The 15058-nt window shown below is 33.2% G+C and overlaps 1 pseudogene; it reads left to right on the forward strand.

Moving 5' to 3' along the window:
• Positions 1 to 15058, forward strand: part of LOC136985431 (cell adhesion molecule Dscam1-like) — a 205500-nt pseudogene that overhangs the window by 124150 nt on the left and 66292 nt on the right.

The following is a 15058-nucleotide window of genomic DNA, read 5'->3' on the forward strand; positions in this document are numbered from 1 at the left end:
TCTCTCATTTCTCATCTCCTCACCTTACTCCTCACACTATTCCACCCTCACTACTTACTATCACGTATATGTCGTTTTAAACTTAGTTCTACTATATTCAAACAGATACTTATATATGAACTTCCTTGTTTTACTTTTTCCTCAATTTATCTGATATATTTTGATCATTCCATCTTTTTGTCCTTTTATTTCCCACTATACTCTTGTTAAGAACCTATGTATTTATAATACAAAGCTAACCTTCAATCCTCCCATCGACACTATTATTCCACTAACTTTAACTGAAGACTTTTGCAAAAATTTAAATTGATCACGGAGCTGTTTTTCAGTCTCCCCTTTAGGGACCGTCTCTCGGGTGGAATTCAAGTAGAGAAACATTTTATCTTGATCTTTTTATTTCTGTTTCAACAATGTGTTTCGACTCTTTTGAATTTTTTTCTTGTGCACAATGTGTCCGCAACTTATGCTGGGCGCTCACATAGCTGCTACGCCTTTGTTGAAAGCTGTGCTTTTTCTCTTCCTTCAAAATTTTGAGAGCCATTTCGGTTTTTCTGCTTATCAAGAATCAATCTTAATGCTGCCATTCTAATAAGAGATTCGAATGAATTCTGCTTAGTTGCTTCACGGTCTGGTTGCTTTGATTATTCTCGGGTGTAATGCCAGTTTTCATGCATATACTAGCCAACGCAGATTGTGCTCTTCTTCTTCATCATATCTCGGTTTATTGCTTCGGAAGGCATTGTTTTGGTTGAATATTCTTGTGAGAAACGACATTCATACCAGTCTCTATCGAATCATATCGTCCGAGCGGTATTTTCACTACCACCTCCCCAGGGCGTTCTTCTCCGCACTTCTGCGCTGCAGTTTTCCCTTTCCCTTAAGAAAGCAATGCGAAATATGTTGGCTATTGGGAAACGCGGCGAGGCGGGTTTCGGGCGGACCGGCCGGTCCGGGGACAGGTCCGCGTGCGCAGTCTCCCAAAGGTAGGAAGGGCTGCTTAAGCGATGCCGCTCGCGGCCGCGAGTTCAAGCGTGTATCGGGTGGCAGCGCAAGGCCCGCACACCACCACCCGGCCCATCTGCAATTCATCGCCATCGTCGGATGTTGACCCATGCTCCGCGAACCGGACCGTTCGCAGGCTGTGGCGTGTGTGCTAGATTGGGGGTTTGTCTGGGGACGGAGTGCTGGCGGCTGGCCCGTCGGGGTAACGTTGGTGCAGCTCCCAGTCGCCGGACCTCCGGCCCGCCCATCGCGGCACGCAGACGAGGGCACGCGCCAGTCATTCTTTCCACCCCCAAACCACGACCTCGCCAGACCACCAGCCCCCCTCTCAGTTTGAACACAATCCAGACAATCTATGACATTCACTTTTTTATTCTTTTTTTCCACACAAAGTCACAAAACCCGAATCCCCTCTCGCTTGAAACACCCACTACCAGTAATGTTCAAAAACTACGTACGACCCGGTACCGACGCCACACTTCACAAGCACATTTTTTTTCTAAACGCCGCCATTTGTTTCTTGTTTTTTTTCCCCCCCACCCCCCCCCCCCCCCCCCCCCCCCGCCCCGAGGGGGGGGGGGGGATGACCAGCAGTCTGTCGACACAACAACTGCTTTTTTTTTGACCTGGCGGGGGGCGGGCTCGGTGCGGGCGGGGGGGGGCGGGCGGTGGGTCTAAGGCGGCCACGATGGGGGGGGGGGGGGGGGGGGGGGGGGGGGGGGGGGGGGGCCGGGTGGGGAGGAATCCCCCCCCGCCCCCACCTCCCCCCTCCCCCCCCCCCCCCCCGTTTATGCTCACCCCTTGCCTCACAACCCATCGGTGGTTATACTTATTGCATAGTATACCGACATAGAAATAAAAAATACCCCCCCCCCTTGGGGGGGGGGGGGGGGGGGGGGGGCGGGGGGGGGGGGGCCCAGCGGTCCTTTACTACGGGCCAGGTGGCAGGATTCCCACCTAACTGTAACACCTTTTTAGGACAGATCGGTTCGGGCTATCCTTATTTTTATCTAGATTTCCACCCAGTCTTTCGACCAAACCATTAACAGTACTACATAACGACCCCACCATTTTTTCCAACCTTTCAAGTCTATCGTCTTCCTTTGTTTTCACAATATTCATCACACCATTCGGGTCCTCATTAGCGGTTGGGTTCTTTATTTCAATGGTGTGTACAAATTTATTTTCTCTACTAACGTTACACTCGAGTTCGACCCGTTCTTCCCTCTCCGCTTCCTTAATTGCCTGAGCTAAGGTCTGGGGTTCTCTCCTTAATACGTATCCCTTTAGCTGGGGCCTTAGGCCCTTTATAAATCTCTCTCTAATAATGTCATCCCTCAAGGCACCAATTTTTTCGTTATTGGAAGCGGCCTTCGACAACAGTGTATTCATGCGGATGACATAGTCACATACCGTCTCATCATGGTTCTGCTTAATACTTAAGAGTTGGTCGAGTGCATTCTTTTCCTTAAGTTCTTGCTTTTCGTAACATTGAATTAATTTTTGCCTAATTCCCTCAAAAGTACAAGGATCTTGGTCAGCCAAGCTGAAGAACATCGATAATGGCCCCCCTTTTAACCGAGCTTGTAAGACAGCCAATTTCACTTCACTGTTCCACCCAGCCAGGCGAGATATATTATCTATGGTCTTGAAGAATTGGCGGACATTAACCAAATCACTGCCACTATTAGAAAAAATGGGAACCATTCCTAGAAACCCTGTGACTACCGGAGGGATCCCCTCACCCTCGCCTCCTGAGGATGTAGCAAGATTGTTCTGGTTACAATCATCCATAATTAATGATATAAAAATAATACAATTGATTACAAATTGTAGGGCCTTAAATCTACAGGCACGATAATACAATGCTACGTTCTATACAATAAAAACCGTATCCCGTTACTAACAGAATCCTGTCGCGGACGCCATTGTTAGCCGAGTATATGAAATAACAAGACCCTGAGAGTCGCTCGGCTTTGATAGAATTAAAAAAAGAGGTTTATTAATTTCAGCGAACATAAATAATTTACAAAGAAACGATTACACACACTTACTAATTACTAATACAAATACATTTGGGACTGCGCGTAACAATGTCATCAATTAGTCCCCGCGTGCCGACAAGACAAAGAACTTATTCTAACTTATATCTAGCTTAACTAAGTACAGGGCCCTAGAGAAAGATAAGGTGGAAGAGAATTAAACAGAGATGATAAGACTGAAAATTGGTTCGAAGGGGTGACTGGCGGTAATAAATAAGAAAAAAAAACCTCGGATCCGTTCCTTAATAACTTTCTTTGTTTCTGTTCGTCCCGTTTTTCTCTCTCTCCGAAAAATCTTCCTTCCTCTCGCTCCTGTCCTCCTATCTCCTCTGACGTAACCCCTCGACCCCTCGGTGTCACACCCTTTTTGTTTTTATTACCGTCCAGGCCACATGTGTCGACTAACTACCGCGTGGTTAAGTAAACAGAAAACGGAAGTAAAATTGTTACTACAGGAAGATAGTATAAGGAAAGTAAAGAAAAGAAAATAAATAAGGTTTAATAAAGCCACAACATTCTTTTGAAAAAGTTGTTTAAGTTGTTATATTCAATTCAATTGTTGTTTTATGCTAAAATGCTTGAATAAGCATGATTGGTGGTGATTTTGATCTTATGATGTGGCAGGCCTGTGTTTCATATAACTTTAATAATGGAGTTGGTAGTATCAAGGAATATTTAATGTATATATTTTCAATAAATAATCATGAGATTGTTAATTAATTTGAATCATATTTCTCATGGAAATATTATTGCAAAATCATCTGATTTTTAAATAATTAGTTTAAGAATAAACAAGTCTTGCTATAAAGACTGATTTTCTTTTTTCACATGAAAAAAATGACTCAAATAATTTCTCTCTCAATAATATCATCATTAGCATTTTATTTAAAAATGGCAGACGGTATATTCACAATATATATAAAATACCGAAGATATAAAAAGTCTTTACTTCCACCAGGAACTAACAAACAGTCTTCCTTCACAGAAACAACCTTTTATTGTAGGCTAAGACTCTGCTACAATATGTAAAACAGTTAAAAATGTTCACTGATGATTGTAAATGAAAAAAATTGTAATACTTAAGTATACAATTTTTTTCATTTTGAAAGGGCAGAAGTGAAGATGTTTGTATATGTACAAACATCCCAAAGCCTGATAATATTCTATCTAAAATACAGAAGATACCAAACATCCCAAAGCCAATGTATTAATATTAAACCAAATGACTGCCATAATTAATCAAACCAGGAAGAAAAGAATCAGCCTGGAGTGGGAGTTGAACTCAACCTCCGCTTACCGTGTGGTGCACTGCCCAGTTATGCATAATGATTAAGTCAATTGTATATAAAGGAAATGTAACCGATACTTGATTCTTCCTTTTTAATGTAGAAATTGTTTTTTATATAATTGCACTATGAATATATGGCAAGAATTTGTAAAAAAATTGTATTCTTACAGTATATTTTTTTTTACCATTAAAATATTAGGCAATTTTGCCTGTTCCAGCTTTAAAGGTCATTTCACCTCTTCCTGGATCATTCAATGTTCCTCCTTCCTGTTGGACCATAATTGAGCAGCTCTTTTAGTAGTCTTTTATCTCCTATTCTGCCACGCAATTATTAATAGAGAATATGGTAGTAGTGTCACAGTGTGACAACACTTCTCCCCACAGTAGTTAGTCACTTGGACTGGCAGCACTGTTTCTCGCTGCATTTGAATTTGTAACAGTCGTATGTTTTAGACCCAAATAAAACCTTTTGTTAAGGTAACCTCTTTGTCTCTTTATACTACAAATATGTCTACATTATAAAAAGTATGAAAAGTATAATCAGAAAAGCCAAAAAATAATATTTTATTTTAGAAGGAATACCTGATTTAAAATATATTTACAAGAGTGCTGAATGATCTTATGAAACATGAACTCTGACTCTAAAAGAATTAAATTAAATGCTTGTTTTAATTGCAATAATGAAATTTATTGTAATAACATACAATTTTGCAAATACATGCTGCATGTGCACTGTGATGTGATATGTTGAGGAATATTCCATGTTCTCTCACAATGATTTGGTGAACGCACACTATCACATTTGTAGCATTAATCACTCTCCATACCACTTCAGGACTTCCTGTTCCATCCTCTTTCTTCATTGATTTGTGCCCTTCCTGGAAGTCTTTAAACTATCAAAATACCATAGTTTGGAGCAAAGCTTTCTTTCCATATGTCTCCAACAATTGGAATACCTGAAAAAAGTAGCGTGAAAAAGTTTGTTTAAGACTTAGGGGACTTATGTAGGGGAGACCATTTCATGTGCAAACAGTTTAAATTTTGTGACACCTTGTTAAGAGACATTCTGAGTTTATTGCAAAATGGCATTCATGTACTGAACCTGCAGTGTGAACTTAGGAAAGGGTAAACCAGTTTCAACAATCTTGTTTAACATTTTCAGGTGACACTAGTAAGATTCTCAGTTTCAATCGGAATGCTGCAAAACATGCTGACTATATCTATTGGGGTGCCTGTTATGTTGTCAAATTTTAAGTTTTGTCACAGTCACTATCATTCACATAGCAAAAAATGCACCCTGTTTCCACAACTGGACATTCCTCTACCAGGTGAATCCAGAAGTGAAACAGATTTTATTTGTTGCAACAGGTTTGCATCAGTATTATACCTTTTGAAAATTAATCATTAATGATATAAATATAGCTCTTAATAATAAGTTTTCTACATGGATAGTGATCTTCAAAATGGCATTGCCAAAGTATTACCCAAATAGAAATCTAGGATGAGTATGCATGTAATGATAAACTTGTTGTCACATACATCACAAAGAAAAATCATTCATAGGTATTTACAAACACAAATTAAAATAAATATTTAGTTGATATAAATGACATATTTGCCAAGCTGCCACTGCCAATACCTGTGGTTTCTTCACCCCTTATGCAGTGCCAGCAACCTTTTTATTTAATCCTTCTTTTGATGATTATACAAATGTTTGCTAATATTAAAACATCTCACTTAAAAACATAAGCTAAACATGCTAATAATAAAAAGTGGATATTATTTATTTAAAATTTATATATTGTTAAATAAGTGTCACTCTTTTATTCTCATGTCATTTTGCAATCACTTAAGTACAAGGATGATAGTTTTAAATTTCTTACAAAATGTGCCTGATATTTTAATTTTATTAGACCTGTAATCTTTATGTTTGAAAGTGAAATGCCATTGTCCAGTTATGTATCACCCTGTTTCATGATTGGATGATTTGGCTTTTTTGAATAGTTAAGTAGTTTTTGGGAAACCCACTTGTGATACTGACAAACTGGTAGCTTCAAAAGTTGGAAAATGGCCTTAAATTTGCTCTATATAGCTTAAATTCAGAATAAATGACTATAAACTAAAAAGTTTATGGATATGAAACAGTATCTTCCATACAGTAAGTGATGTGACATGTTAATTTCATATATTTAATATAATAATGCATAATTTATTTATATAAAATAATCTTTCTCATAACACAAGTATAAATACAGGATCATTCGTATGAAATTTGATTTTTTTTTACTAAAACATAATAATTTATTTTAAATAAAAATTAGAGCTTAATTTATATGCATTATTTAATAATTTAGAATATTAATTTTTTTCTTTTGCAAGCAATTTTAACTGAAGATGAAATGAAAGTCTTTCAAAACATGTTTTATTTTATTGAATAATTTTACTTGTTTTAGAGAATTTTTTTAGTTAAATTTACAATTGGAAGTGAAAATTAGAAAACTACAGTATATTGAATTTATCTTTCTTTGTGTTTTTTTAAAAAACGAAAAAAGAAGAAAATATTAATTTTTCTTATCAATTTGCTAGAAGTAAGCATAAGAATGCTTAAGAAAACTAATCACACAGGAACACAGCTGGGATTGATATACAGGCTTTATTGATTGTGAAGGAAATGCATTTTGGATAATGTGTCCTTCATTAGTCTTCTTTATTTAACATCACTCTAGTTAAAAACTTTATAATTGTAACATTTGTAAATATACATAAAATTTTAATGAACACAATATTACCTGGACAGCAGAAGTTACATTTGTTTTAGTTATAATGGCAACAACTGGATTCAAATTACTGTGAGTAACTAAGTAAATTGTAAATTAAGTAAACAGTAAAAAGTTTTAAATAAAAAATACTAATGTAGGAATACTTGTAAATTATAAAAAGGAGAGTATAGTAAAGTTCTATTAAAACTGTAAAACATAAAAAGTGGGTCTTTTTAAAATGTACAAAGAAATTTTGTACATTTTAAAAAGAAATGAAACTCATACCCCTTTTTAAATATTATAATAATTATCACTGTACGCTTTTTATCTAAACTATTAGATGCATGTTACAGTTTAATATAAAAAGAGGGTGGAAGGTTATCTTAAATGGACTCTTTCCAAAGCCATACAACGGATTGTCAGATCTTGCCAATGACAGTACCAGTGTTCAAATTCATTCTGTTTTTTTGTGATTTTGATAATTTCCAGACTTTCAAAAAATTTCTTTTTTAATAAGATTTTTTTCCTCTTTTAAGAATTCTGACACTATTTAGAGAGACCTTGCAACCTGCATGATTACAATGTGTTGCAACTGCTGAGTTATAACTATAACTATTCTATTTAATGATTTTTGTTTTTATAATTTCCAGATGTTAAATATAATTATTGTAACTCAGCAATCACAATATGTAATCATGCAGATTACAAGGTCTCACTAGAGAGAGTCAAAATTCTTAAAAGAGAGAGAAATGTTATTAAAAGAAATTTTTTGAAGTTATATGCATTGTAGTTATAATAGCAGCAAATGGATTCGATAACTATAAAATAACTATTTGCTGTCCAGGTAATTTTCTGTTAATCAAAATTTTATGTATTTTATTTATAACTGTAACCTAAAATTTGCAATGCTTTTAACCAGAGTGATGTTAAATAACGAGGATTGAAGAAGGAAATATTGTCCAAAATGCATTTCTTTTGCAATCATTAAAGCTTATATATCTATCACAGCTGTGTTCCTGTGTAATTAGTTCTCTTAAGCAATCTTATGTTTACTTCTAACAATATGAAAATGAAAACAAGAATGGTAAGATATTCGTACATGCAAATACTTGAAATTTATTATAAACTAATTTTATCATATCTACATCTTCTTGAATTAAAATTGCTTAATATTAAAATTTATTAATACTTCATTACAGTGATATTTCTTTGATAAATGAAATAGGTGAATATTTATATAGGTTACATATACAGTATATTCTAATACTACTATAAAATAATATGCATTGTTAAAAGAAATATTTTAGATTATAAATGTTTAATTTACCAATAAATTGGAACAGTTGGCAATTGACTAAAACAAAAACAAAAAAAAATTACCATATGTACTTACTCCAGCGTAAAGTATTTAATGGAATTACAAATGTTTTTGAGAGGCCTTTCTCAGATAAAAAAGGCTATCTGCTGGAGTAGGTGTATTATAAATGACTCAACTGACAAGATAGTATAATATGAATAACTCTTTATTAATACAACTAAACACTTCTACGTCCAGCTGGTTCCCTCAAGCTACAACATCACTATCCTTTTTGCCACACTCTCTCTCAACCCATGTTGCCACCTCGGCACCAACACAATTACATTTAATGTTTATTATTTAAATCATCAACATATATTACAGTAGGTATGGTATTTGTTTGTATAAGTGTCAATTAAATAATGCATATTTATGATTTTCACAATAATATACAATTATGGAATAATTTTCCATGTTTTAATGAAATTGTTTTTTAAATTGCTATGTACAACAAAATTTTAGTTATTTCTAAATGTGATAAATTATTGATTTAATACTGAAAATAATACATAAGTGTTATTTCTATTTTCTATTAGATTTACAAAATTTTTGCAATATTTATTCCTGTTTTGAAATATTTTTTGAAGTCATGATCTCATTTTAACATACTATTTTCACCAATTATTCAAAGTTTCTTTTTATCAATTATAACAGCACCTGAAGGTCCACCACTTGGAGTGAGGGCTGTTCCAATTGCATCTCAATCTATTCGTGTGACATGGCAAGTGAGTAGAAATTTAAAATTGTTTGCATTTATAAAATAATCATAATAATATTTATCATATATGCAATAAAATGTTTAAAATGTGTATATCTAGAGCAGCAATTCTCAATCTTAGCTCCGCGACCTCCAAATAGTAAATATAAATAAAATTAATATTTTGCAACCCTCACCCAAAGGAATAATAACAGTAAGCCTTACTATTACTAATTGAATTTTGACTGTATATAATATTTAAAAGCATTTACATTTATAATTAATCACATTGCACTAATTTTATACATTAAGAAAATACTGACAGTATAAAAAATGTAATACAACTATTCCTATTATTTTATGTTGCTGCGTTTATAGCGAGGGGTATGAACATGCATGTATGACGTGTACATACATGAGCAATTTACAAGTTCTAACTTGATGTGTACATGCTTTTTGTAATTTGATCCACGTATGGAGAAAATTTTAAGTGAAAAACAAATGCAACCATCACATTAATTTCTTTTCTTTACGTGTGTACTTATTGTAAATAAAACATTTAAGTTTATAATAAATGATTTTTCCTCATAAAATGATTTCATTATTGTCTCGTGACCCCCAGATTGAGAAATGCTGATCTAGAGAAAACCCAAACAGACAGTAACTCTGCTAAGGAATCTGTTTCATTATAACATTTTTTTTATTTTTATTATCAATGTTATAGATTAAAGATGTGCATATCAGATTAATTGGTGTGAGTGAACTGGAATAAATATGTTGGAAAATAAAATTTGTGAAGTATATGATAATCACATGAATGTAAAATGATAAACTATGCAAAACTTAATTCTGAACAGTTTTGTACTGCTCAGAATTAAGCCTCTCTTCAACTCTCACTCACTGATTCACCAAAAATTGAGTAAATTATCATCTTACATTTAAGAATAATTAATGAAAACAAACAATATATATAGCTCACATTTATTCCAATGTTTAATATTAGAAGTGTTTATCTAGAAGTTTGATGATGTTTTTTAAACTAGAAATATGCTTTAGAAACAAACAATTTTACTATAGACTAATTGATATAAACAAGAGTTTTGTTGTACAGTACATCATTTTGCTTACACTCATAGTTCCAAAAACCTATCCATGATGTTAAGTGAAAAATTTGTTTGAATGAAAAAAAAAAGATATTTAATTTCTATTTATTGCAGAATTGTAGAAAAATAACTGAGTTATCTCTGAAGAAATATTTGACTAAGAATTATCATATATATATATTAAATATTTATATAAATTATTTAAACAAAAGAAAAGACTAAATTTGTAACAAAAATAAAAATGTTTTGTAGTTTATTTATTTTAAATTTTCATTTATAATGTCATTTTGTTATATATAATTGTACTGTATATAGAATAGGAACTCTTTTTTTCTTTCCTGTAATTCTTCTTCCTTCTGTCTTTAACCCTTTCCTGTCACATGGCAGGAGCTGTACTGTTCGTGGGTCCTGATTGGCAAGTGTACAAAGGGAAAGGAAGGAGTCCTGCTTGAGGGGATCCTGGGGAAACCAGGAGTGGACAAGAGTCACTTTTGGGTTCGCCACCAAGGAGATAGGAGGTCAGGCGAGAGTGACCGAGAGACAAGCTACAAGGAATCAAGTTTTGGATGAGAGAGATGGGGGGGTCAATATAGACCACTGAGGGACGAGGACTTGAAACTAAGTAGGCCAGTCATTCTGTATAAGTTCAAGGACCTGCCCCGGGACCTATTTAAGAGTAACTGTTTTTTATTCCTCTGGATGCTTACGGATTGGATATTCACCATCCACAAAGCAACCATCATTGACATTACCACAGTATCAGGGCCCACCGATCTAAGCTACCAGTAGACTATCCAACCATCCTGTGTGGCTATAATTTGGCTATGGGAGAGCGGCGGATACAGCTCTGCTGATAGGGTGTCTTGGTAGCATTGGAGCACGAGGTGTGCTTGTCTTCCATGTAGAGCTTGTGAGACCTTTGAAGTTAACAATAAAGTTGTTATGTTGTTAAAGGATTAGATTAATTGTGAATACAGATATTCTAGCATGCAACACCTACTTACTATTACTACTTACAACTAGAAAGAGAAAAGGATTAGGATTAAGTTGATTTATAATCATCTTAGTTTTAAAGGGAATTGTAGATAAATTAATTGTTACAGGAAGTACAAGCAAGAGTGGGGACGTTGTACCTATATATGCATTTGTCTCTGTAATGGGCAATCCGATCTCTGTTCCGTCATTCGATCAATAAAAATAAGATTTAATTGTTATTTACGTCATCTTTTTTTATCACATGATCCCATCAATTCCTGCAATAACAACAACTCCTAACCCAAATTAATCTAAATATTTTGTAAATTGAACAATAAACAAAAACAGTTTTGATTTTGGTTCTTAAAATTTTGCTTTAAAATTCATTAGAATATTTTATTTATTAACTAAATTATAATAGAATATTATAATTTAAAAACTGATAACAAAAAATATAATCAAATATGAAGAATTTCGAAATTTCTAGAATAAATTGTTTTATTCTTACATTCTTCTCTCATATTCCCAGAATTAAATGATGTAAAATTGACTCCATCTGGTCTGTGCTTCTCAGAAAGAGAATATTAATAGTAAATTATTGTCTAATTATGACTAGCGAATAGTCTACTAGTAATAATCTTGCATTCTGAGCAGAAGTATAGACATTTGTTCATAGTTTTAATGTTTTGAAGTACTACAAAGAATGCTCCTTTCAGGAATTATTCCAAAATGCATTATTTAAAGGCAGTATACTGTCTTTTACAATATTTATTGTCAGTGGCATTTCAATAAGCAAAATTCACTTTGAAATGTGTTGTAAATCACATTCCAAATGTAAATTTTGTTTATTTGATCACTGTAATCTCACCAAATGTGGTTAATGAAATGGTGTTACTGGTTTATTCTCGTGGTGTGGCTTGACTTAAATTTCACTTAGATGCTGTTTTGGTCCAGTCTCTTGAGAGATGTATAAATGGTTGCCCCTATATTTGAATGGTCTAAAGATAAAATATCTGGATTTACTTTTTATTCATTATTAATCTCTAATGAAGAAATTAATATTTTATGATAGAAATGAATTAATTGTGAAATTATAGCAAATATTTTTTTATTAATTACTAATTACAATTGGATTAAAATGCATTTTTGATTTTAAATGAAGCTTTTAGACAGTTTTTAATTTAGATAGTAATTCTATAAGTAGGTGATGATATTTTCTAATTTGGAACTGATACAAATCTACAGTTTTCATATACTTGGCAGTTTGTCCAGCATCTGGATAAATGTTAAAGTGAATATAGTGTATATATTTTAGAATTTACTTATTACTTTGTTAGTCAAATTAAAAATTTATACAGAAATTATCAAATTATAATACATTTTTACTTACTTTTGCTCAATTCTTGGAAATTTACTTTTTTATTTTTGCTTACATCTCAATTTTTCTGTAAACTATTGATTTCTTTACAAAACTTTTAAATATTAAAGTTTTCTCCATTCTGCTGATGCATTCATTGTTATAATTTTAAAGTTATCAATTAAAATTATTGCAGCAATGTTTATCTGGAGTCAACAGGTCTTACTGCAGAAAATGGATGCAGCAGCAAGATAATATACCATCCAGTATTTTCAGGCTAACAATATGAATGTTCTGTACTGGTCTGCAAGAAGTCTAAATCTAAATATCATGGTATATCTGCACTTTTAAAAGATACCAAATATTTTCTAAGATTAACAGTATAACAACTGTGAGAAAGTCACTGATGTCACCAATTAGGCTGCTACCAATTTAAACAAAGCCATGATCAAGGATCTATATAATCTGTACAAAAACAATTTCTTGAGATGATAGAGAAGTAGGGAGATCAGATACAGTGAAAAATTAGACCTTTATTTCTGTCTTTGGCATGATGTGTGCTTGATTCATTGGTTGTAACAAACATATCCATGAAGCTCTCTCATGTTTTTTATGACAGAGTTTCAGCAGTCCAAAAATTTGCATTTGGAAACTAGTTTGGTGTCCTTATTATATTCATGTTAAAATCTTTAGTAGAAACTATTAATGGAGTGTAAAACTTGCCAGTATAGAGGTATGAAATGCCACCAGCAGTGCAATTTCATACCTCTATACGGGCACCAAATGTGCCGAATGGTTCTGTCAAAATGCTCGTGGCCACAAATAAATAATGCAAACTGAAGTACTTGGGACTGAATCTGAATCTGCCAATTAGTTTGGATTAGTGCACTAGTCCAGCATATTTTCTTTAGAATTCAATGTAATTTAAAATATTTTAAAATTATTATCATTAAATTACTTATGAGATGACATCATCATCTGTTTCTAATTTAATTTGATTCCTGTAACTTTAATATTCCTATTTACATAGGTCAAATGTGATAATTTCTTATTACTATATATTTTATTCCAATATTTTGTAATAATTTAGAATCTTTTTTCCAGCCTCCAAGAAAAGAAATGAGGAATGGCATCATCAGAGGATATTATGTGGCATATAAAGTGTATGGATCAGATGATGCATATGTTTATAAAACACTCGAGGTACAAGATAATTCTAAAGAAGAAGTTATTCTTACAAATCTTAAAAGAGCTACAAAGTACAGCATAATTGTACAAGCATATAATTCTAAAGGCAATAGTCCTCCATCTGAAGAACTTATCTTAGAAACGTTACAAAGTGGTATGTACATATACAAAAATATTTATAATTAACCTTTGCAAAATAAGCAATTACACATTTGTATATAAATCAAAAAATAACAAAATTAAAGTAATAATGAACATTTTAAATTGCTTTATGCAACAAAGACAATATATCTTGATATACATCCTATATTATCAAAAGATTCACTGAATTATTTATCAGATTATATTAAAAATTAATAACCAGACATGAAGTAATTAGTTAGAGCTAGGTGGTTAAGCCACCATCTCATGATAATTTAGAATCTGCTTGGAGCAAGAATTGAAGCCGTGAGGTCTAGAAGTTGTATCTAAATTAATGACACTGGATGTGAACTAGATGAATGTAGTGTAACTAGCAACATAACTGCATGATAAGCAGGAGTTGTGAGTTCATCTGTTTATCATCCATGGTCCTCTATGGCTCTCAGCTGACTAGTTACCCTGGTTGACTGAGGATGAGGCTGATGGCATTTATTAATTAGCTATTAATTAATGGCTAAGTCCAATTTAAGGACATTATTCTGAGAGTCTTTCTGTCTTTCATTTCATTTCACAATTAGGTTGACTTCTTTCTTTAACTGTTTGACCTGGAGCTAGACAGGTGGTCTACAGGAGCTACTAATTTTGATGTTGTAAAATGGTTGTCACTCAGCTGATGATTCCAAACACAATCCATTCCAAAGAAGGAAAGAGAGGAAGCTCTAATAATTTTTACACTAAAACCCATCCACATTCCTTTCATTGTTTGCCTAGAATCTGCCAGATGGCACATCATGTAACATTGTCTATTTTCCCATTGAGTATAGTTATCGTAGTTTATATTTATAGTATATTAAAAGAAATCATAAACATTTTTCTATTTTCAGTCATTTAATCTTTAATTATGCTATCTCTCTCTGCAAAATTTGAATTTACTTTATTTACCATATTTACTTGCATATAAGACAAGATTTTTATTCATTTATCACAGCTTCAAATTCCTAGGTTGTCCTATACATGTGAGCAAAAAATTATTTGCATTTTTGCAAATAATTTTTGTGAACCATGTATTCACATTTTTTACTGGATACCCTTTTGTATTTAAAAACATAAGTATTTTATCTGGGTCATTTGAATTGTTCTTGTATATTG

This window comes from Centruroides vittatus, unplaced genomic scaffold, assembly GCF_030686945.1.
Source record: "Centruroides vittatus isolate TY-2023 unplaced genomic scaffold, ASM3068694v2 contig_970, whole genome shotgun sequence".
Classification (NCBI taxonomy): domain Eukaryota; kingdom Metazoa; phylum Arthropoda; class Arachnida; order Scorpiones; family Buthidae; genus Centruroides; species Centruroides vittatus.